Source organism: Anomalospiza imberbis, chromosome 3, assembly GCF_031753505.1.
Source record: "Anomalospiza imberbis isolate Cuckoo-Finch-1a 21T00152 chromosome 3, ASM3175350v1, whole genome shotgun sequence".
NCBI lineage: Eukaryota > Metazoa > Chordata > Aves > Passeriformes > Viduidae > Anomalospiza > Anomalospiza imberbis.
In genome coordinates this window covers 76,687,229-76,709,461 of record NC_089683.1, presented here as the reverse complement: position 1 = coordinate 76,709,461, position 22,233 = coordinate 76,687,229, and the positions used below count along the sequence as shown (strand labels likewise).

General features: G+C 35.7%; 1 protein-coding gene across 1 annotated transcript in view; it reads left to right on the top strand.

Moving 5' to 3' along the window:
* PACRG (parkin coregulated) overlaps positions 1 to 22,233 on the top strand; it is a 221,312-nt gene that overhangs the window by 197,803 nt on the left and 1,276 nt on the right. The gene's annotated exons all lie outside the window — the stretch shown is intronic.

Below are 22,233 nucleotides of genomic sequence, written 5' to 3'. Positions count from 1 at the left end.
AAACCATTTTGAATGAAACTGCCAATGCAGAAATGCCTTTCTATTTTCCCTGTGTGCCTCTGAGCATGAGCAGTAGATGGAATCTGACTTAATCCCATTTCTGTTTACAGCCAAGAATTGTAGAGGCTGTTCAGATTTTAATTTTCTTTGTTTAAATCAGGAATTAATTCAGAATTTGGAGTTACAGTATATTCCAAGGTTTTGATCAAGTTAACATGGATCTTCTAGATAATACAAAATGGTTTGTATTACCATGAAAAAGAGAAGAACATGGGCTGTGTAGCATTTAGCACTTCCTTTTATATTTAGCAGGGTCATAATTCATCCCAAAAATTCTTGACTAATCAGTTAGCCTTAGCAGTATCTCCCAGAAGATGCTTTAATAGGAAGGGTCATGTAACTTTGCTGTTGCGCTCTCTGTCAAGGCTGTGAGCCTGTGAGATTCCATCCAGCGCAGTGAGGAATGCGACAGTGTGGCACGAGAAGAATGTGGCACATTACCCACATGTGATAACCCAGCCCAGCGTAGCCCCTGCCTGATGAACACATGGCTGGCCTGTTTACAAAATGAACATAAATAAGCTGCAGCATCTTTGTTTACTTGGCTATTATTCACACCATTTCTCTGCATTTCATATCATTCATGGTTTCAGACCACTGAGAAAGAACATATTTATTTGTACATAGCATAAAAGAAGTGGGCAAAAATTAACAAATGATCTTAAATGCAAAGGAGTATTTGAATCTTGTACACCTAGTTTTCAATCTGGTAATGTAGTTCTGAAGTTTGGATAGAGAATCTTCCAGCAGTGACTAGAAGAACTGTTTCTTGTGGTAATGAATTTAGGCAAACATCACATAATCAACATAAGCATTGGGTTATAGTTAAAACATAATCAACTATCTGTTAAGCTGGGATGGATTTAAGTATATTAACTGCTTTCCTGAAGTTGGAGACTAAGCTCTAAAAATTAGGTTTGCTTTCTGTTTTGACTACTGGCCCTTAATTTGGATACAAATATTAAAGTGAGAATGACTATGTTCTCTCTTATTTAGCACAAAATCACTCTCTTATCATTCCAATTGACTTCGCACTGTAAAACTACAATGATGCATCTTAGTGACACATTGTTTCAGATTTTCTTGATTTAACTGTTCTTTGATGAAAAGCTTGTTATCAAACTTAGTGCTTAGCTGCATTTTGTAGACTGTGAAATTTTGTAAACAGGAATGACTAGCATTTGCCCAGGTGGTCTGTGAACATTCAGAAGTTCAAAGTTTTGTGTGACTTTGGATATTTACCCAGTACTGAGAGTTAGTGAATCATTTTAGAATGAGAAATGGAACTGTAATTTTGCAAAGTAGAAAGGAGTTCCAATTAACTTTCAGATAGATTAGCAACTTGGAAATGGATGGAAAAGTCCAGAGAGGAACCTTCCTGATACCCGGCTGATTGTTCTGCAATGACTAAAGCTTATCAATTACTATCTTTTCTTCTGAATGAAGTGGCAGAGGTGAAGACATGGAAAATGGAAAGATAAACTACTTGCAAGTCTATTCTAGAAAGAAGATATGCAATTTTTGTTGTTCCTGGTAATTATTGGCTTACCTTGCTTACCTGCTTCTACATTTCTTCAGCCTTTATACGGGAAAGTTCAAACTAATTTTTTATGACTGTATATGTACCTTGTACAATTCTTCCAGTGGACAGGATTCATTCTGGAAACTGAGTCAGTGTTGTCAGAAACTAATGCATTAGGAATCTGCAACATCAGCCATCAGAAAGGTGGTTCATATCTGCCCTTATCAAGTTTATTTGCATAAATGAATCCCTTTGTTTCCAGAAAGAAATAAACTGAGAATGAAGTTGGTAGTGGCAGAAGGCCACTGCAAGAAACAAAAGAGATTTATCTACTGACATCATAATAATCGCCTTAATTACTGAAATCTATATCAGTTGTTTTTAAATGAAATCTGATTTTTATCCTCTTAAATGTACATAATCTTCATACTTCTGAAAACTTTTAGAAGACTGGTCACACAGCATTTCCTTCCAGTCTTCTTTGTACTCTTTAATTTTACTGTTATTTGTTGGGAAGAAAAGACTATTCGTCCTTGTTACTTGCATTTCTTGTTTCATGTGTGATTCCACTTCTTGGAAAGGTTAAATTCTGTTTACCATGGAAAAGAGATAAATGTAGAAGTATCATGCACCTTTACCTTTCTACGTGGGTGTTGGAGCTTTCTCATTTTACAGCTTTCAGTGCAGTTCCAGACTATTTGAATAAATCACAATTAATTGGAGAAAATTCCATGGTGATGTTGTACTGTGGACAAATGGACAAGACACCAGAAAACAATAATACACTTTGACTTCCAACTCTCATGTGTTGGGGTAAATATCCAGTTAATGTGTGTCAACTCAGCATGCTATCTACATTTCTTCTCTTATCTTTATCTTTGTACCAATTTAAGTCTAAAAGTTACCTGGTAATATTGTTGAAATATAATCTTTCTTCATCCAGAAGCCGATTTAACTTTTAGTACAGGCCAATGATTTCATCATGTGGGTGACTGTAGTTGTGAAATAAGCTTAGATGATCTTTGTCTTATATCTTTTGGAAAACTTCAGGTTTAGTTGCACAGTCATACTACTGACTCTATTTTATGTGTTTTATTAACCTCCAGAGCTTATGTTGAAAGAGAAAAATACTTAAAGATTATTTTTCTTTGACTGAGTTTAGAGAAGATCCTGTGCCTTATTAGGCTTCTTGTTTGAAAGGTTTTTTTCTACATCTTATTTAGTTTCATGCTATTCCAAATAATCCTAGAGGCTTTATATATATGTAAAATCCTGGTATTCATATCACCAAGAATGGTAGAAGTTTATATGTGTATCAAGATCTATAGCTCAACACATCAGTTTCTAAACAGCAAAGCAAAAAATTATAAATGACTGACACCATGTACTGTAGCCATGCCCACTTAACTTATATGCTAATTAGTAGTTTGTCATTTGAAAGCATATTTCAAATTGTATTTCTGTGTTAGTGTGGCTCATTGAAAAACTTATGTAGATGCTAGTTAAGACTAAATAGGAAATTACTACTAGAGCTAGCAAGCCATAAAGTAAATGCCCACTGACATAACTATCCAAGTATACCAGCTAGACACCTGAAAGACAGGAGAAAAGAGAGGTTATTGTGGGCTCTTATTTATAACTGAAGCCTGCCAGTGATTGTCAGGACATTCAGCACAAAATGTCCTGGTGGATTCAGGGTTCTACTGAAGCCCATGAGAGCCCATGTTAGAAATCAGGTAAGCAGCCAGTGTTCACTGGTGCCCAGGGCCTTTCATACCTGGGTTTATGTTTTGATTTTCATCTCTTTTTATTTGATCAGTTGTTTTCAGCCAACAAAATATGTTTATTTTATTTGTTCAAATCCCTTTTCTAATCAATCGGATTCAGAAATACAGAAGTTATGAATTAATATGTTAAAAATATTGTTTTTTTCATCAGAAAAAAAAAATCAACATCTTAGAGGATATGCTATAATGATAAAATTAGAATAAGTTATTGAGATGTAATGCTACAAAATCCAAACATTATGTGGGATTTACTCTCTGCGGTGTTTCACTTTTCTTCCCCCCAGTCCCAGGCAGCGGGGATGTCCGGCTAGCGCGCTGCTTCTCTGCTGGACCGGGGCCGCTGCGTGGGTACGGAGCTCTAGGGCTGTGCTTCCGCGTGGGTCTGCCACACCATAGCCAGACGCTGAGCTGAGACAAAGGGTGGGAGAATGGCACACCCTGCTCACGTGGTTGAGAACTCTTTATTCCCGTATGGCTGCAGCGGTTGATAATGCAGCTGTTCCCAGACCAGCATGGGCAAGAGTGGCCCCGAACAAAGGGGCACGTGGGATCTTATAGGGGGCGGGCCGACGGGGGTGGAAGCACCCCTTGCCCAATGGGGACAGACAGCGGGGGAGTGACGTGGAACACGGTAACCAATGGGAACACAGCAGTGGTGTGTGCTGGGTTCCGGGACGAATGGGAATGCGGGGACGGGGTAACAGACACAGAACTCTCAGGAGTGGACGGGGGGGTGGTTACTGGAGTGACGAGGGGAAGCTCCAATGGTAATTGACCCAGAGCTGGCCACCACGGGGGGAACAGGGGTGTACAACAGGGTACACAGAACCGGCTAACTAACATATATCAGAACCCCTAATCTGAACCCAAACCCGGGATGCAACAACTCTCCACTTAATGCAACTTGTTAACTACAAATTTAGAAGAAGAAATGACATTTCATTCCTAGCATACATGCTAAATTCAATTATACTCAACAAAGATGCTGAACAGTATGTTTCTCATTCATCATCCACAAAGAAACATGTATTTGACCAGTTTAACCTTTCAACATGAAGCAATGGTGGGTACCAAACTAACAACAACCCCAACCATCCAATTCTTCAGGAGCATTTGAAATAAATGCTGAAGCTTATAACATTTTGTATGAAGTAGAATAATTTTAATTGCTTTTTTTCTGGTTTGTTATTTGTAAGAAAATATTTCTCTGAAAAATAACACATAGATTTTTTTTCTTTTAATAAATAACATGTAATGAAAAAGTGGTGTTAAAATTATGCAGAAAGATGGTCACAATGTATAGCTGGAGTACAAATGGTGATTCTAATAGCTGCATTTTATATTTAGATCCAAATTTGTAAACTCCACTAAGGTCAATTTGCTAAGTATTTAATATTATGTACATTATACTACTGTTATTTCTGTTTAAAATGGTAGATGCCTTATTTTAGATTCTGTTTGCAGATCTACTTGTACCTCAATTAAAATAGCATCTATATTCTTGAAGTGAGTTTGACCTTACATAGTAGCAGTAGGAAATACCTCTTCCTTACTCATTTACTTCACCTTCGTGGACAAAAGTGGGTTAATTTTTTTGTTATTTATAGGTGTCCCTAAAGACCATGGTCTTGCCATTTCCCTGTTTACATGGGCTGTGATGAAGTAGGTCTAATGGCAATACTGTAAATAAAACAACTCCAAGGAATGATCTCCAGCACTGAAAGCACATAATATCAAATGGTGGGTTCTGTCACATGATACTTATTGACATGATCTAGAGGTCCAAAAAACTCATCTTTCCCTCACTCTGCTACTTCTTCTTCCTGAAACCAAACTCAATTCTGTGCACTAGCAATTTTAAGATTTAAATAGCATTTATTTCCTTCTGGGTCAATAAACCTGGAGTGAATATTGGACTTTAATGCCGACTGATTAATTATTCTTTAGGGTCTATGTTATATTTCCAAACATTCCAAATATGTTTTGTTAGGTGCTTTTAAGATGGTAAGATGATTTTTTGTGGTTGTTCCAGAAACTTATGAACTTATTTGTCTTTGGGAAAAAACACTTTGTCTTTTGTAAATAAATGGAATTGGCCAGATCTTCAGCTCATATAAGTGCTTGTCACTCCAAAAAAGTTATCTAAGGGTAGTTGTATTTAAATTTTATGGAAAAATAATCTAACATTTTGTCCTAATGTTTTCTGTTTAGTTCAGAAGATGGAAACAGCATGTGCATGTCTTGAGATAACACCTGGTAGGAACAGATCAGTTTGTTGATTACAGACACTGGCCTTCAACACAGCCCCACTCCCTTGGTGATACAGTTCAAGAGTGATCTCTTGATCTGCCACCAGAAGTGCACTAAAATGCAACAGTTCAATACACACCCATCTACTCAATTTAAAGCTTTTTAATGGAATGTCAGTCAATTACACAGTTATAATCCATACCTTATTACAAAGTACCATACACATGCATTTTAAATAGCACATTTTCTTAACTTAAACCATTTTCCTTTCTAGAAACCATTACAACTAAGGAATCAATTGTGATCATGGTAAAAGCCACAAATTATTTATTACTTAATGTGATTATTTCATTGCTAATTAAAAAAAATCACCCTCCTATCTGATTTTCTATTTAACCAACATTTTCTACTTACCCAAGATTTTCTACTTTTCCATGGTATAGTATTTCTCCCCTATTTTAATGTTACCTATCATAGGATTTAAGTATTTTCCAAAAAATAATTAGACTCACAACAGCTCAGCAATTTACTCCTAACCTCACCCCTTCCACTATGGTCCATGTCCTATTTTCTTCTTGGTAGTTGTTTTTTATAGTGACTATGAGGATACTAATTTGAAGTGAGTTTTCAGCTTTGTTCTGAAAGCTGAGAAAATTGTGGTCAATCTAATGTCCTCTGTCAGGGAATCTGAAATCTGTTGTTCTGTTTATTGAATTAGCCTATCTTCTGCTCCCATGAACTTCATTTTTCAGATTGAGAGATTCATGATTAATACAAAAAAGAACAGCTGAGGATGACAGTCTCCTCATGTATATATATATATTCTGCAGCACATAGGGAAAAACATTTGTTACAGGACATTCACAGATAGAGACCACATCTTCAGCCTGACCATTTTAAAGGATAGCAACAGTCAGTGTTTGTTGTACTTCTCTTGAAGTAATATAAATTTCAGTAATTCATCCAGACAGTTTTCAATGAAAAAGCCTGGACCTAAATCATAAGACAACAGGCTCAGGTATAGCTTTGTAGCCAACCTTAGGTGGGAAAAGGCATTTTTCAAAAATTTTTTAACTGTTCAGTCATTCTATGATTGAATGCCAAGCTATCCAAATGAACTGCTTTAGTGCTCTAGCTAACATGAGAATCCCTCAGTATAGGGTGATAGGTTGGAAGATGATAGCTTTAGCAGAATTTAACTTAATAGTCTCTTCTTGTCATTTTCTACCTTGATAGAATAGGAATTTGTACAATTTCTGAATTTTAAGATCTGATTCATGTGAGACACTGGGACAAGTGAAAACTGAGAACATTTTTGACATAAATAAAAAATATGATGGAACTATCGACACATCAAAGATTTTGGACAATCAAAGTTATTTCCCAATGAAAATAACCCTGCCAATAGAAGAATTTATGTTAAAGATGTTTTTCAAAATAAATTTTGAGAAAATCCTCAGAACAAAAAAGAAAAAGAAAAGAAAAAAAAACTATAGCATGCATTCCTTAGATTTTCTTTGTATTCATGTAAGAAGCGAGGTGTTGTGGTTCTCTTGGAGAATCAAATACAAAATTCTATTTATTTCTTTTACTATTGAACAGAAATTATGAAGCATTAGGGAATTGATGTCCATATCACATAATCTGCTGTATAGAATATTTGAGATGTGTGCACAACATCCCACTATTTGTTTGTAGAAGGAAATTTAAAGTATTTCAGGGAACATATGCATTATATATTAAATACTTAAAGTTCCAGCTAAGTAAACACTCACATTTGCCATCAATTTCAAAGGTCTACAAGCAGACTTTGTGCACTATTTAAAATGAAAAATGTGTATTACATGCATCTGACCTTTTTAATTTAAAATGCTATTCTGCCTTATTTAAATTATATATGGTTTGGATCTTTCTGTATTAAATAATTGTAGGTGGAAGGATGAAGCTTCACATGTAATATTTCTCCACAATATATATTTATTGGCATTCAAGCAGGTTTTATTATCAACACTTATTGTACCAAGTGTGTCATCATGTGTCAGGAACCCTGAAGTATTTCAGCATATATGGCTAGTAATATATGTGGTTAATGCCCATTAACATTTTTAATGGAGAAGTGAAATAATATGATGCATCCATGTTCTAGGGAAGAAATACAGAGTTTAATATCAGGGCATTGGTTGGAGGAGAGGGTTTGGCTTGCAATTTTCTGGGGTCTGGGGGGTATTTTGGAGAGGGATTACTATTTTGAGATAAAATCCAATTATATTAATTTAAAAGAATTTCATTAGCATGTTTTTATCAACTATGGCTTAAATGTGATCTTTAGTTGTTTAAATTGAAAACTTAAGTTGCTAAATTAAAGCACATTCACTTGCTGCAAGTACTCATTTAGAAACAAAGCAGCCTGAGTTAAAACCATATAAGTTAGAAATGGTTGTCTGACATAGAAAGCTCTTAAAATGTATTTCTGGAAGACATTGCTGATGATGCTGAAGTCAATAGAATGATTTGTTTTTATTTGTTGAAGCAATGTGATTTCCTTCAAAATAAGCTGCAATCCTTCTGAAAGTAAAGTGGCAGATTTTAGAACTATACTTGCAAAGGGAAGAATGATTGCATTTTGATTTGCATTAATGTAAAAAAAAAAAACACTACATGAGGAAGAAGTTAATCTCACTCCTATTAACACATCACCCATGAAAATGAAATCATGGCATTTGATCTTGCTCTCAGTGAATTCAGTGTATTGAGTTTAATAGAAAGTCAACCTCATCACAGCTAAGTCCAGCACTGGTCCTGCTACTCTAATTAGACTTCAGCAATATTAGTTTCTTTTTTCCCTCGTCTTTTTTACTTCATTTCCCTTGACTGAAGTGCAATTTCACCAAAATGTAGTAGACTAATCATTAACTGGCAGCAGCACAGACACTGAAACTTTAAATTGACAATCACAGCAGTAGAATACCAGAAATTTATAGAAGCATAACCATTTCTTCTGCTGGGTGTGTGATAATTGTTTTTCTGCTCATTTACATCCGAAAGTAATTAAGCTCTACAACAAAACTACGTACCGTAGTATTGGTGCAAAGTCTGCTGTTTGAAGGTTATGCAGAAATTCCGTGAAAACATCACAGTGGGAGCTGTTGTTCATTTGCATTGTCACTTCCTAAAAATTTGCAGAAACATACCCTTGAAAGAATTAGGTCACACAAAATGTGGCCTAAGGGCTTCTCCTTTCTGTTTTCCCCAGTGGAGTTCTGCAGCTAATGTGATAAAAACCGTTCTACATCAATAATTTTTTGAGTTTATGTTTCCTGAAAATTTTATTTGGCTTATGTAAATAAACCAACTTTATCATTCAGTGGGAAAATTTCCTTGTCTTTCCTTCCAGACCTAATTTCTTGATACAGATGCAGTGGTGTTAACAGTGTGTGTAAAGTTGTATAATAAAAGTTGGCAACTCTAATATCTTCTGAACCTTCTTTAGACAATTGTAGTTAAAAACGTGCATTAAAAATGAATGTCATAGTAATGTAAGAAAATGATTACAGGAAGCTTTGCTTTCCCTGGATATTAAAACTTACATATAAACAAATACAACTTCAAAGTTGAGAAATTTTCTTTCTCATGACGTTTTTTACAGAAGTCTCACAGAGTTTCATGGTCACATGTGCCTTTTGCTTTTAGAGGTGTAATGGATAGCTGTTGTTTTCTGGTACTATTGATAATGTGAAGAAAGCTATGAAATAACAACATAGCTAGTACTTTTCTTATTGAAAATTAGCTAATTAATCACTGTAGTGGGCAGAGAAAAGCTAACTCCCTCTCTCATTTACTTTTCTGAAACTCATTGATTTACATGGTGAGGCATGACTATCGCTGGCAGCAGTATTATACCCTTCATTTCTTAGCACTTTGTATATGCTTGTTTCATTAGTTAGGAAATGCTTTGATACAAATAAACACTCTTTAGTCCTGATTTTGCAATCACTTACACATTTTCATGACAGTTTCCTGAGTCAGGCCTATATCTGCTTATGATACCAAACCCAGCATTTTATATAGCATGAGCTTTATCTTATTGGGAAAATGTGCATGAATTTTGTTGAATTCCACTTTCCAAAGCTTTTTATATATGTACTTAAATATTTTCTTTATCTTCCTGTATTTTGTCCTCTTTTTTGATTTCATATGTTTTGGGGGATGTTTATTTTATGGCAATATCTCACTTAGCTTAGAATAGTATAGATGATTCTAACATCTTATTTATCCTTGTTCACTTTGTCTTATGATCATAGAAGTTTTTCCTTGAATATTCAGAGGGATCTCTTGTAAGTACAACATAGAAAGACGATCTTTATATGATTTCTATAAATTGTGCTGTACAACAATATCTTTAACTGTTATTAAAATATAAATAAATAGACAAGGAATAAGCTTTGGATCATTTATTATAAATGTAAAAACATAAACAGCCATAAATAAATGAAGATAGATTCAGAATAACCATCTGTTAGGAAGTTAGTTCAAGTCAAAACACTTAAAAATTGGCACTGTAGACTGTATTCATGTAAATATGTATTTAGACATTTAAGTATCTAGCCTCATGTACAGATGTTCTGATTCACTGCAGCCTTCATTTGGGAACTGCTCAAGGCTCGGGATCAACCCACTCAGGTAGCTGCTGAAAAATGGATTCAGGTGCTAAACTTTGTGTTTCTCTGAAATATTGTCACTAGTTCATAGTCTAACAATAGGTCTGTCTCCACAGCTGCTTCATTGCCACATCATAAGGTAGAGGTCACAAGAGCCTTTCTCTGTGAGTAAATAATTTGATAATTAGGTGAAATCTCCCTGATTATGAAAGATGCAGATTTGAAATCACATAGTCTGGGCTTGTTTCGTGCTTCCTGGGAGGGTGCTTCATCACTAAGTTTTCAAACTATAAAAACTAAGGCAGTCATTTCTGCACTTGCTTGCTTTTTTCTTTCTTTTTTTTTTTTTCTTTTTTTTTTTTTTTTTTTTTTTTTTTTGCCTGCCTTAAAAACACCATGCTTAATGGGCCACAAGGTTATTCTTTTCTGTAAATCTTTCCCACCCGCCCCCTCAACTCACATAACTTTTAAACTCATTGTCCAAATTCAGTCAAACTGAAAAAGGGGCAGAGCTTCTGGAAAAATAGCGTCTGTGTAGAAGGAAGGGATCCAAATTCATGTCCTGGTGAGAGAACTGTTGGTAGGGTATGCAAGGGATACAAGGTGTCAAAACTTGCCTAAGCTCATATCCTCTATTAGCTGGTAGAACTCGTGGGAAACAAGTTGTGGTTGTAAAGAGGTGTAGTGCGAGATCAGCACACATCCATGGGAAACAGGCATCACTAGAGTTTCCTGACAAAACATGCTTTTAAAGAAATCATTTAGTCTCACCCAGAAGGAATGGCAATAGCTATCTACCCAGGAAAGTTCCTGGGCTGTAGCTCCAGGCCAAATGCAAATATTTAAGTCTCAGAGAAAAAGTCTTCTGCTCCCTGTTCCCCACTGGTTACCTCTGTGAGACTCACTGATCAGCCCTTCACTCGGATATTGCTCTTGGGAATCCAACTCCTACTATATGTTGAGAGGTAAATTTAATGCAGCACTACCGAATCTCCTGCAGAGCTCACAGGTATCAAGTGTTGCAATTCCTGACGTGGTCTAAATTTCTGTTCTGGCTGTAAAAGATTTATACCACAGCGTTGTCTCCTGCCCTGTGTCTAATTCTGCCTGTTTTCACAGTTGTCTTCTGTGGATGTGTGAAGTTAAGTCAGTCTGTTAGCTGAAAATTGTGAGTGCTATTATTGTTCCTCTCCTATAAAATGAAGTTCTTATCTTCTCGTGCCATTTCCTCTACAAAACTAGAACCATAACCCCAGTTTAAGCCATTCTGAGCTGCTAGATAGAGATAGATTGCAAGGGCAAAGATATGTAAATAAATATTAGCCTGACTTCTTCAATGTCTTCTCAGGACTCAGTGACAGTAGTTATAATCTCTGCCAGACAACTATCAGCAGTTTCAGGAACTGTTGAGGCAGATGGCTGAGGCACTAGATCTGATAACAAGCATGCCTGAACTTACTGACTTTTCTGCATTTTTTGATATTATGTAGAGAGGAAAGCTTATGCCTATGTAAAATGAGGATATTACAAAACCAGCAATACATTTCTGGGTTACACTTTTGGGTTTTCTTTCTTTCTTTCTTTCTTTTTTTTTTTTTTTTTTTTTTTTTTTTAATCTATACAATTGATAGGAAAAGAAGACAGTAGAAGAGAAGAAGTCTCAAGTGCTGGGAGGCTGTTGGTACCTCTCTTCTCACAAACTGGTAACAGCTTCAGTTCACCTCCTCTATCTTATGAAGTCAATTCTTTAGCTGATACACACCTTCCTGTAAGAGCCCTATGCTTGTGTTAATACAGTTGACATTCCGTTCTAATAATTTCCCAAGCAGACTTGGAAGTGAGTAAGTAGGTAAGTAAGATTCTTACTCATAACTGTAAAGCAAAGATATTGGGTTCTAGTAACAGATGTGCAGATAAGCCTATCTACCTTTTCACCACGTTTTGCTACAGAATTACAGCAGAAAGTCAACAGGCTCAGATATAACATGTTAATTGGCATCCAGTGGGATATTTCTAATTGCACTGTGGAATTATTATGCTAAACCATAATGCATATATTCTTATAGTTAGAACCTTTATGAAGCACACTTCAGAAAATTAACTAGCCAAAGGAATGTCCTTGGCTTCCCTTCCTCCACTTTCAGCCTTTGTTTTTCTACTTCACCCATGTCCACATTCTTCTCCCCTGGGACAAGAAATGTCTATTTTACTTATCAGTCAAGCACCCAATAAACTTTGGCTGTGTTAGGACAAGTAATTCAGGAGGACCTTTCCAGATACCACCATCCAATGATGACATTTCTTGGTGACTCATGAATTTTCCTCATATGATTTTATTGAGACTAATGTACGTTATTCTTTTCCCTTAAAATAACATCATTGTTTCCTTCAAAATCACCATTCTGCTCTAGCTGCTGTTGTCCAAAAATGCTCAGTGATATTTTTCTGATGCAGAATTTTCTCTTAATCTTGAGGTACTGCTTCCATGGGTACCAATTCAGCAGCAATGCAGCTGCAGAGTTGGGTCAGAGATCTGTAAACTCACTGTAGCCATTAGCATTAAACAACTTAGAAGATGAAACAGCCATCTCTGGTCTGCTGGAGAAAAGCGATAAAGGAATTTTGGGAGATGTTACTTCTTTTCCTCTGAAGGCTGTCCCTATCCCCTGAGCAATAAGCATTTCAGGAAAACTTCAAGAGAATATCACTCTTGAAATATTTCCCACTTAGATATTAGTCACACTGACTTCCAGGTTATCTTTGCAAGGTGTCCCAAATTTATCTAAAAACCCCCTTCATGAATTTACTTCATAGGAATGGACATTTCATTGTTATTAATGTAAAGCTGATTACAATGTGCACATGTACTCTCAGATCACCCAAGTGTGAGAAAGCATATTTAAGTTGCCATGGAATATTTTTTTTTTGACAGCTTTTTACTTTTGTGCTTCATTATAATACATGAAAATGCAAACTTCAAATATTCAAACACGTTGTGCTCTGCTGTGCTATAGAGCTGTTTTCTTGGCTGTTTTAAAGTTCTAGGCCGGCCTGAGTTGACCAAGAGCATTCAGCCATATCACTTGCCTTTCTCTTGTCTCCTCCTCACTGACCTGATGTGCATGTGTATGTGTGTATGAGCTGTTTTCCTTCGGAGGCTGAGCAGCTGTAGGCTTGTCAGGCACCAGGGCTGGAAGGACTCTAACATGAATGAATGATGAATAGGGAATTAAGATTGTGGTTACAAGACATAGCATGCTTTAGCAATGTTAGAGGACAAAAATGGTCATATTTTCCAGGATTGGCTGGAGAATGATAAATGACAAAAAACTCTCGTGCTTTAAAGTGCTGGCATGGCAGCAAATCAGCATAGCAAATACTCAAATGACCACTGCAGAGGAGATGAGATTACTGTAACTACTTCACTGCTTATAGATACATGACATGTGTAGCAGTTTAGGACAAGCAACTACAAATTCCCCTGAGAAGCAAAGGTATTTTTCTTTTTTTGACCATGACTGTTTAGGTTCACTGCTTTTGTAATGAAGTGGAAGGACATTAAGAGAAGTATTACAGAGTGAACCAGAAGCGCTGCATTGTTAGCAGTTGGAGGTTGTCACTGTTATGACACCTGTATGATCAGTGTTAACCAGGTTCCAAATCACAGTGCTCAGCATGTCGTGTCCTCCTTGTACACAGAAAAGCCACTTTTACTCCCATGTGTAGTTCCAGAACAGATGTTTAAAGGTCTTTTTTTCAACAACCTTAAGGCTTTATGTGCTTCTGGATGATCGCAATTCTTTAGTTGTAAGCAATTCAAGTGAGACCAGCAGTTTTTTCCTATATATATTTATTATATATTAAAAGGTACAAATATATGTTAATAAATATAAATTACTATAAAATATAATTAATATATATTATATACTTATATATTTGAATGTATAAATATATATTTATATATATTCATACATGACAACAATAAAATTGTGTTATGAACACTGGAAATCAGAAAAATATATTCTTCATTCTTACTCCTATTGCTAGGACCTTTGTTTGTTTTTTATTTTTATCAGAAAAAATGCTATCTGGAATGGAAAAAATAACCTTTAGTTAATAGTTTTTACTGGAATATCTCCATTTTCTTAAAACAATGAAGGAAAGTAATAAAGTGTAATAAAATAAATATATGGAATATATTAAAAATATTTTTCTTTTAAAATATTTTAACATATGTCAATACTAATTTTACCTTAAAAGACTGCTAATCATTTCCCATCCTATTGTTTTTATATGCACTTACTGTATGCAATTACTTCATTTTTACAAACAAATGTACTTAGACCTCACTAAAATGCTTATGTTTTAATAACACTGTGATCCCTTTGTGAAAACATTAGGAGTACATTTTAATAAACACAGCCTAGAGTCTGTGATATCTTTACTGGCACGATAAACAATTTTATATGAGATAGTAAAGAAAGTAATCTTATAAATATTGTCTAAGTGGCAAAACAAAAGGTTTTACTGTGTATTGCAAGAGTGTGTCAGTCTACAAAACCTTAATAAGTGGCCTAAGTCTGGTTACTGACATGTAAATATCCTCTCTCACCTGGTACTGGTGTAATTTAGACAAGAAGATGATTGAGTGTTTTTCAGTTAAAAGTCACTAGTGAAATACTTCTTATTCACTTTTTCTTTTCACACTTAGTTCAGATCCCTAAAGTTCAAAAAAAAAAAAAAATCAGTCTGAATGTGGTGTATGTGCAGTTTCTACAGTTTTTTCAAAAGGCTTCAACTTACTCAATTCAAAAGCCATGAATCTGCAGAAATACCACACCTAGGGGACACATTTTTCCTTTCTCTTTTTATCTGTTTTGCATTCCTGTAAGACTACACATTATAATACATTTTAGTTGTATAAAAATTGGCTTTTTTCTGTTTGCTTGAAAAGCTGTTATGAATTCAAATTTATGCTTTTCTTAATGTAAAATGTATAGCTGTTAACTAGCTTTTGATAAACATTTATTTTTATGTCCTTCATAAATAGAAAACAAATTCACATCATGGGAAGGCTATTTTTTAACTATAATATGAATTAATTCAACTGGGAAAACAAAGGAAGAGTAATCAGAGTACCCAATTCATATACATACATACATACATATATATATATATATGTATGTGTATATATATATATATCTATATGTATATATATGTATATATATGTATATACACACACACATATATATAGAAAAAATATACAGACACACCAGAAGGAAATATCCTGATCCTTATAGTACTGATACCTGTGGAGTAGGATGTTCCTTTATGTCTGGCTTGAGGATAAAATAGCACAATCCAGTTTCAGTGCTAGTTGTCCTTTAAACTGCTTAAATTCTATCCTTGTCCTACAGCAATGAAAGAAATCTTGGCAAATCCACACAGTCATTCATAGCTTTCATCTCCTTGTCCTTTCTCAAATCACTGCTAAAACACCCTCTGTTGACTTCAGGCTCTTGCTTATTTAGCTTAATTAGGGAAGAGTGAAACTAGAAAACTGGCAGCTTTAGGCATATTCAGCAACCTATAGGCATATCTAACTGCTTGCTCCCATTATTTTGATGAGAAATTTTTAATGCATCGCCCTATTTTTATATGGTCTCATTCCACAGAATCACAGAACAGTTAGGGTTGGAAAGGAGATGACACAGTCCAACCCCTCCTGCCAAGGCAGGATCACTCAGAGCAGGTGACCCAGGAACGTGTCCAGGTGGGTTTGAAATGTCTCCAGACAGGGAGACTCCATAGCGTCCTTTGGCAGCCTGTTCCAGCGCTCTGCGACCCTCAATGGAAAGAGGTTCTTCCTCATGATGAGGTGAAACTTTCCCTGACAAAAAAAGGGCTCACCCTTCTGTCACAAAGTTAGGAAAGCAGTCACTGAAGTCATTTAGTTCTCTGTGCAATTTTTGATGGGCAAATAGACTGAATAGACTCCTTAAATAGTAATGATTTTGAATGGCAAAATTAGACACAACCAATTCCATTAGTATGTGGCAGGTGTACAAACATAGCAGCAGTTATTAACACAAAGTAATGGATTACTGAGCTTTTTGCTTGTGAAGAAAAACATAGGGTTCCCCCTTAAAAGCATTTTGGTTGCATTAATAAAATCTTCCAATTGGTGGAAAGAGCATAGATTGCTAAGCATCTTGGATTTAAGTATGCATGTAACTCAATGTCACAAATTAGCTGGTTTAGGATTGTGTTTCATATTGAACTCAGTGATCTTTGAAGCACTTGAGGACTTTCAGGTTTGTCACTTTGAATTACATTAAAAAATAAATTATGTTTATTCCACATACATGCAAAGATTTGTTTTTTCATAGTTTTAATTCCTTTTGCATTAATTATGCTATATTTGGATGAGAAATTAATGGGATAAACAAACATATTTCACATCAGTCCAGCAAAGCTATGCAAATTTTGCACACACAAATATGATTTCCAACCAAAAAAAAAAAAATTATTTACTTTGTACTATCATATATACATCTATAACAACTGGCAGAACATCAGATTCACATAACTGGTGCAACTCTTGTTGCATGTTAAGCATGATTTGTGACTAATATATTGTTTTGCAATAGTAAATGTTGTCCCAAGGCCAATGAGATATCAGCCTCCAAATCCCATTCCCCTGTTCAGCATACTATTTATCTAAGATTATTTAACTCTACTTTATTTGATATTGATCTGTAGCACTAACATAGGCAAACTTCAAAGTCTGAATTAATTGTAGAAGTTTAAGTACTTATAAATGAAAAATATTCACTTATTTTTTTACTGCATTGATATGTTTGCTAATAAATTTTGTTACAAAATCTGTAATTTCTTTCATTCTTGTACTTCTATTAAAAAAACAAAGAGCAAAAAAAAAAATCCCAAAACCTGGGCTCAGAAAGGATTACATGTGATATTGATAACATTTCCTGGAAATGGGAAAACTGCAATAACAGCTGCTGTGTTGGCTCATTTTCAGTTGGGTTTTTTGGTTTGTTTGGTTTAGATTTCTGTTGGGTTGTTGATTCTTGTTGTATTTTTTTTTTTACTCTAGCAATTTGCAAGTAGTTGCAGCTATCTCTAGTAAGCTTACATCATTAGTAAAACATCATTTCCATGTTTCCTGTCCAATCACAGCACTTCCTCTCCTTGCTGACTTGTTGAGTTTCTGAATAGCATTTATAGTAACAGTGCTTTCATTTTACTATAAATGCTTATTTGTGAAGTAACTAAAAGCTGGCTGCATATGGAAGATAACTATAGGAAGAATCTATATTTTATGCTAAAGCAAAATGCCTTGAATGAGAATTAAGAAAATCTTTTCTAAGACATGATGAGCTGAAATGTCTCTATATTAGTATTCTTTTTAAATTCCAAGCATACATGCCTTCTTGGATTGAAATATTCTTCTACAATCTCTGCAGTACTGTAACATTGTAAAATTATAAACACTCAACAGTAGTGACAAAAAATAGAAGAGCCAAGGAAAGCAAGAGACAAGGAACTCAAGTGTTGATAGTGTCAAAAAACAGGTCTGTGCTTATTCAAAGATTTGGCCTTCTTAGGTTATATTAATACATTCAGCCTTAATGTTTTAAAGTGCTTTGAAATATATATGTTAATTTCAGTTTTTAAAATTATGTTTCATTATTTCAAATCAGAATGTTAATGAAATTTTATTAATTTTTCAGCAAAAATCTGTGCTTCTTTCCCTGAAATAAGATTAAGCTTCCAAAGGCAGTGTTATATATGTAGTAATCTGTTACTACACCAAAAGTTTAGATTTATTTTGTATCAAAACAGATAATAATTCTCCCTATGACACTTGTAACTCCAGCAAATCCTCCTTCATGAAACACGTTCATATTTAAGGAGTAGCACTCTCCTCCATCACATTTGAAATGTCTGGTGAAAATCTCTGCCAGCCCAAGGGGATTTCTGCACCCTTTCCCATTCTGGGATTACTCTGTGCTAAGCAACTGCAGATATTCCACCCTAAGCAACCTGGTCTAACTTTGGAAATGAGGCTGACTTATAGCAGAGCACTTGGACCAGGTAACTCCAGAGGTTCCTTCCAACATAAAGTACTCTACATGCTCTTCTTTCCAGCGCTCTAGCTTTGGGACCAGCCTACTTGAGGCCAGTTTGCACTTTGTGTGTACATAATCTAGACTTATCCTGAAGAACATTTAAAACTGATGTTCACATTGCTCTGAGCCTTCACAATGGGAACATGGGGTTCTAACAACCACAACTCATAACCTCCTGGTGTCTCTTCCTTGCCCTGAGTGAAATGAATTGGAAATGTCCCACTGTTTCTTAGCAGACAGGAGGGGTTTAGACTCTTACCCTGTGACTTTTCACACACTTTCAATTAAATGAATAGGGAGACTGAACTACCTCATCCTTCCTGGAGCTGACAATTTCAAAGCAGAGTTCTGAGTCACAGTGATAGGAGTGGTGCAAAGGAACCTTCCTCTCTCCCCACACTGACTCATCATGGCTTTCATTTTCCACTCCAGTCAGGAAGCCAACACATTCTATGACAATTAAATTTATCCTAACAAGAAGACTGTGAAAGCTTAATTAAGCTCTGAACTGTGCCTGAGCAGTGAACTTACATGATGTGAACCCTGACATGGATGCATGTCAGTCTGTAGCTGAAATCAGCTTCCATTTATTTCTTGGTATTGGTGATGACTCCTAGAAGGAAAGAAAGACCTGAAATTTTCTGCAAAAAGTTTTAATGCTGTTTGTACTGCTTAACTGTATTTTTTTATGTGACAGGCTCAATCACATTACAGCTGGGATTTTTTATTTTGAAGGAACATTCAGGTTAGCATGTTGCATTCCTGTAGTCATTCTAATTGCTAAAAAACAGATGTTGGTTTGACTAGGGTGAACTGAGCCACTTAAAATGAATTTTTACCATAGTTATATTTTACCATAAATTAGTACTTTCATTGTCAACTATAAAAGTTGAGAATCATGGTTTGTGACTGATACCTTCCATGACTTGGAAGTCATTTTACCTTTCAGTATTTTTGTTTTTCAAGACTCAAAAGGAAGGAATGATGCCTATCTTTACAAGCTGAAATACACAAGTGTGACTATATACACAAAATCAGTAAAGAAACATTTTCATCAGTTAAAAAAAAGGAATTACATTTGAGTTACAATTTGATTAAAAATGTCCTCTAAACATGGAGCTGTCTTCACAGTCACTTCAGAAATTTCTTTTAAATGTTATTCCAATACTAAGCATTCCTCAGATATTTAACATTTGTGGAAAATCTATTATCTCAAGATCTATGACATCCCTGTAACAAGAGGTGCATGAAAACCCTGCCTTTAATTTGTGTAAAGTAGAACCTTTGGAACAATCACCACCAGGAGCTAGATCTGGTATCTGTGAAACACAAGCAACATATTTAGGAGATTAAAAACTCCTCTTTTTGTAGGGAAATCTAATAAACTAAAAGAATGTCTTGGACACTTTCAGGTGCTAACAAATGTCTAGAGTTAAGAATAGATCTGAGTGAGCTCTAAGGGTTGGTTTACCTTTCTTGTCCACTCCAGGATGCCAAAACTACCTTATCAGTGCATAGAGAGAAACTTGCTCATCCTTCTTTAAAGCTATATTTTATATTTGTAGCATTACCCTAGTGAAATTTTAAAATGAAATGACATGGAATACAAATAACACCAGAATTTCTTTAATATCCCAAATCATGAATAGAAGCATGTCTAGACTCAAATACAAACCACCTTTTATAGCAAAATTCAAATCCTCCTCTGTTCCCTGCCAAATGCTGAGTTCAGTCCCTGAGGGCCTGAGCAGGGTTTCCTTGGCTACAGCAGCTGGCATTGGCAGGGCAGGGAGTGCCGCTCCTGGCCTTGGTGTGCTGGCTGATTTCATCAGCTAACACAGGTCTTGACAGGTGCAAAGACTTTCACTTCACTTTGAGCACCACAAAGCCTTTGCTGCATGATTTGGGAGATTGGGAGCTAACTTTTTGATCCAGGAAGGGCTGGGATCAGAGATCCTGGTTGTAATCCTCTAGATCTCTCAGTAATCATTCAATGCATTTCTTCTAAACATAGAAATAACATTTGTTCTGAAATGAGTTCTTGGTGCATGCTGAATTTGCCAGACATTTCACTTTGAGTCAAAGATATGACAAATGTGCTTCCTAGCATTTTCATCTTGATTTATTCTTCCTCACAAAGGACAGCTTCATAAAGAGTTTGAATCAGATCCATGTTCACACTTTACATATGCAACATCTTTATGGCTGGCAAAGCTGGCTTCTCAGGCAAACCAACTTGGAAACAGTCACACCAGAGAAGGGCATGCTGACACCCCTTTACTTCAATGGCTATTTTTTTCCAAATAATCATAATTATTATTGCGAGTAGATATTTGCCTTTAGGTGCATTAGGCAGATCATTCTGACTCATCCATTTAATGGATGTTATCCTCTTGGGCTATTGATAATCATTTTTGTATGAAAGCTTTGCTAATTCCTATAAATACATAGGATGGCCATTTTAGTACTTACCAGGTGACATCAGTGCTAACATAACCTTTCTAGTATTGTTGGTTGTAGCTTGTGTCATGACACTGGTGTGAATTATGGCTGTCTTGAGGATGCAAGCCTTCATAAAACACAGATGGTCTGTAGGAAAAAAATTGTAATGATGGTCTGCACATCACACATTCAGTCTTCCCTTGTAGACTCTTTCCTTTATCATTGCCTCATACTCTTACGTACCTTTTAATCAAGCATCTAAGACATAATTTTTTGTACAGACTATCTTCTATAATAAAGATTGTAACATGCAATTCTGGAAAATACCTCTGCTACCAGCATTATCACGGCTTCTCATTGGCCTCCCCCAGACTTCCTTAGAAATGTATCATCATTACTTCCAGACAGCTGATTTTTTTTTTTTTACTACTTCTTTGAAAGAAGGATGAAGGCTGTGTAAGCTCATTAGCAGTGCATGTGTGTAGGCTTAAAATTACAGATAATAGACATATGGTTGGAAAGTCAGTAATTCCTTTACGTATTTGCCAAGACTTAGGTCAAGGTTCAGGGTTTCCTTTACTCAAACTGGTGAAATCAGAAATACCTCCAGGTGTTCAGGGGAGGGCTTGCACTGCACATGCAAGACAGGTGATGAGGCACAGTTATCTCAGTTCTGCAAGAGCAAGCTATGTTTATTCTAAAATGCACCCAATTGTGATGTGCTTTTCTTTTTGAACTATTTTTGTATAAGTCAATCCTTTTTCTCATAGTACTTGGTGTTTTCTATGTACTCTTGTAATCTGTTATTCATAACATTACAGTACATTCATTGTAATAAATTTTGATGTCACAACCCTGGCTTTTCATGTCAGTGAGATTAACAGTTAACGTATTGAAAAATATTTGTGTGCTTAAAAGTAATCATCATAAAAAATAAATTACCTCCTTCCCACTCAAGAAGCACAGTCCTCATATGCCACATCAGTATTTGTAAAACCATTTCATAAAAAGTGAAGTGACATAAATGTGTGTAAGTAGCCAGATATTTTACAGAAAAATTCATCAAAAGGATGATTTTTGCCCAGGTTCACTAGCTGTTTCTTCATGATCATGGTTCTTCAGTTTTTGCTGGTAACAAAGCCACAAGCTTTAAATCCAGATCTTTGGGCTTAGATCTAGGAGAGGATGTGAGGATTGGTGCAGTTGTACATCTACATGGCATCAGCCTGGGGATCTAGAAGCAACAGTGAGGGCAAAATCTACCCTTGCCTTTGTGTTTGCCCTGTTTCAAATGTGAAAGGCCAGTTCTGCCATAGAAGTTGCACTGTCTTGACAAATGGGTCTTTCTCTGGCTGAGTGAG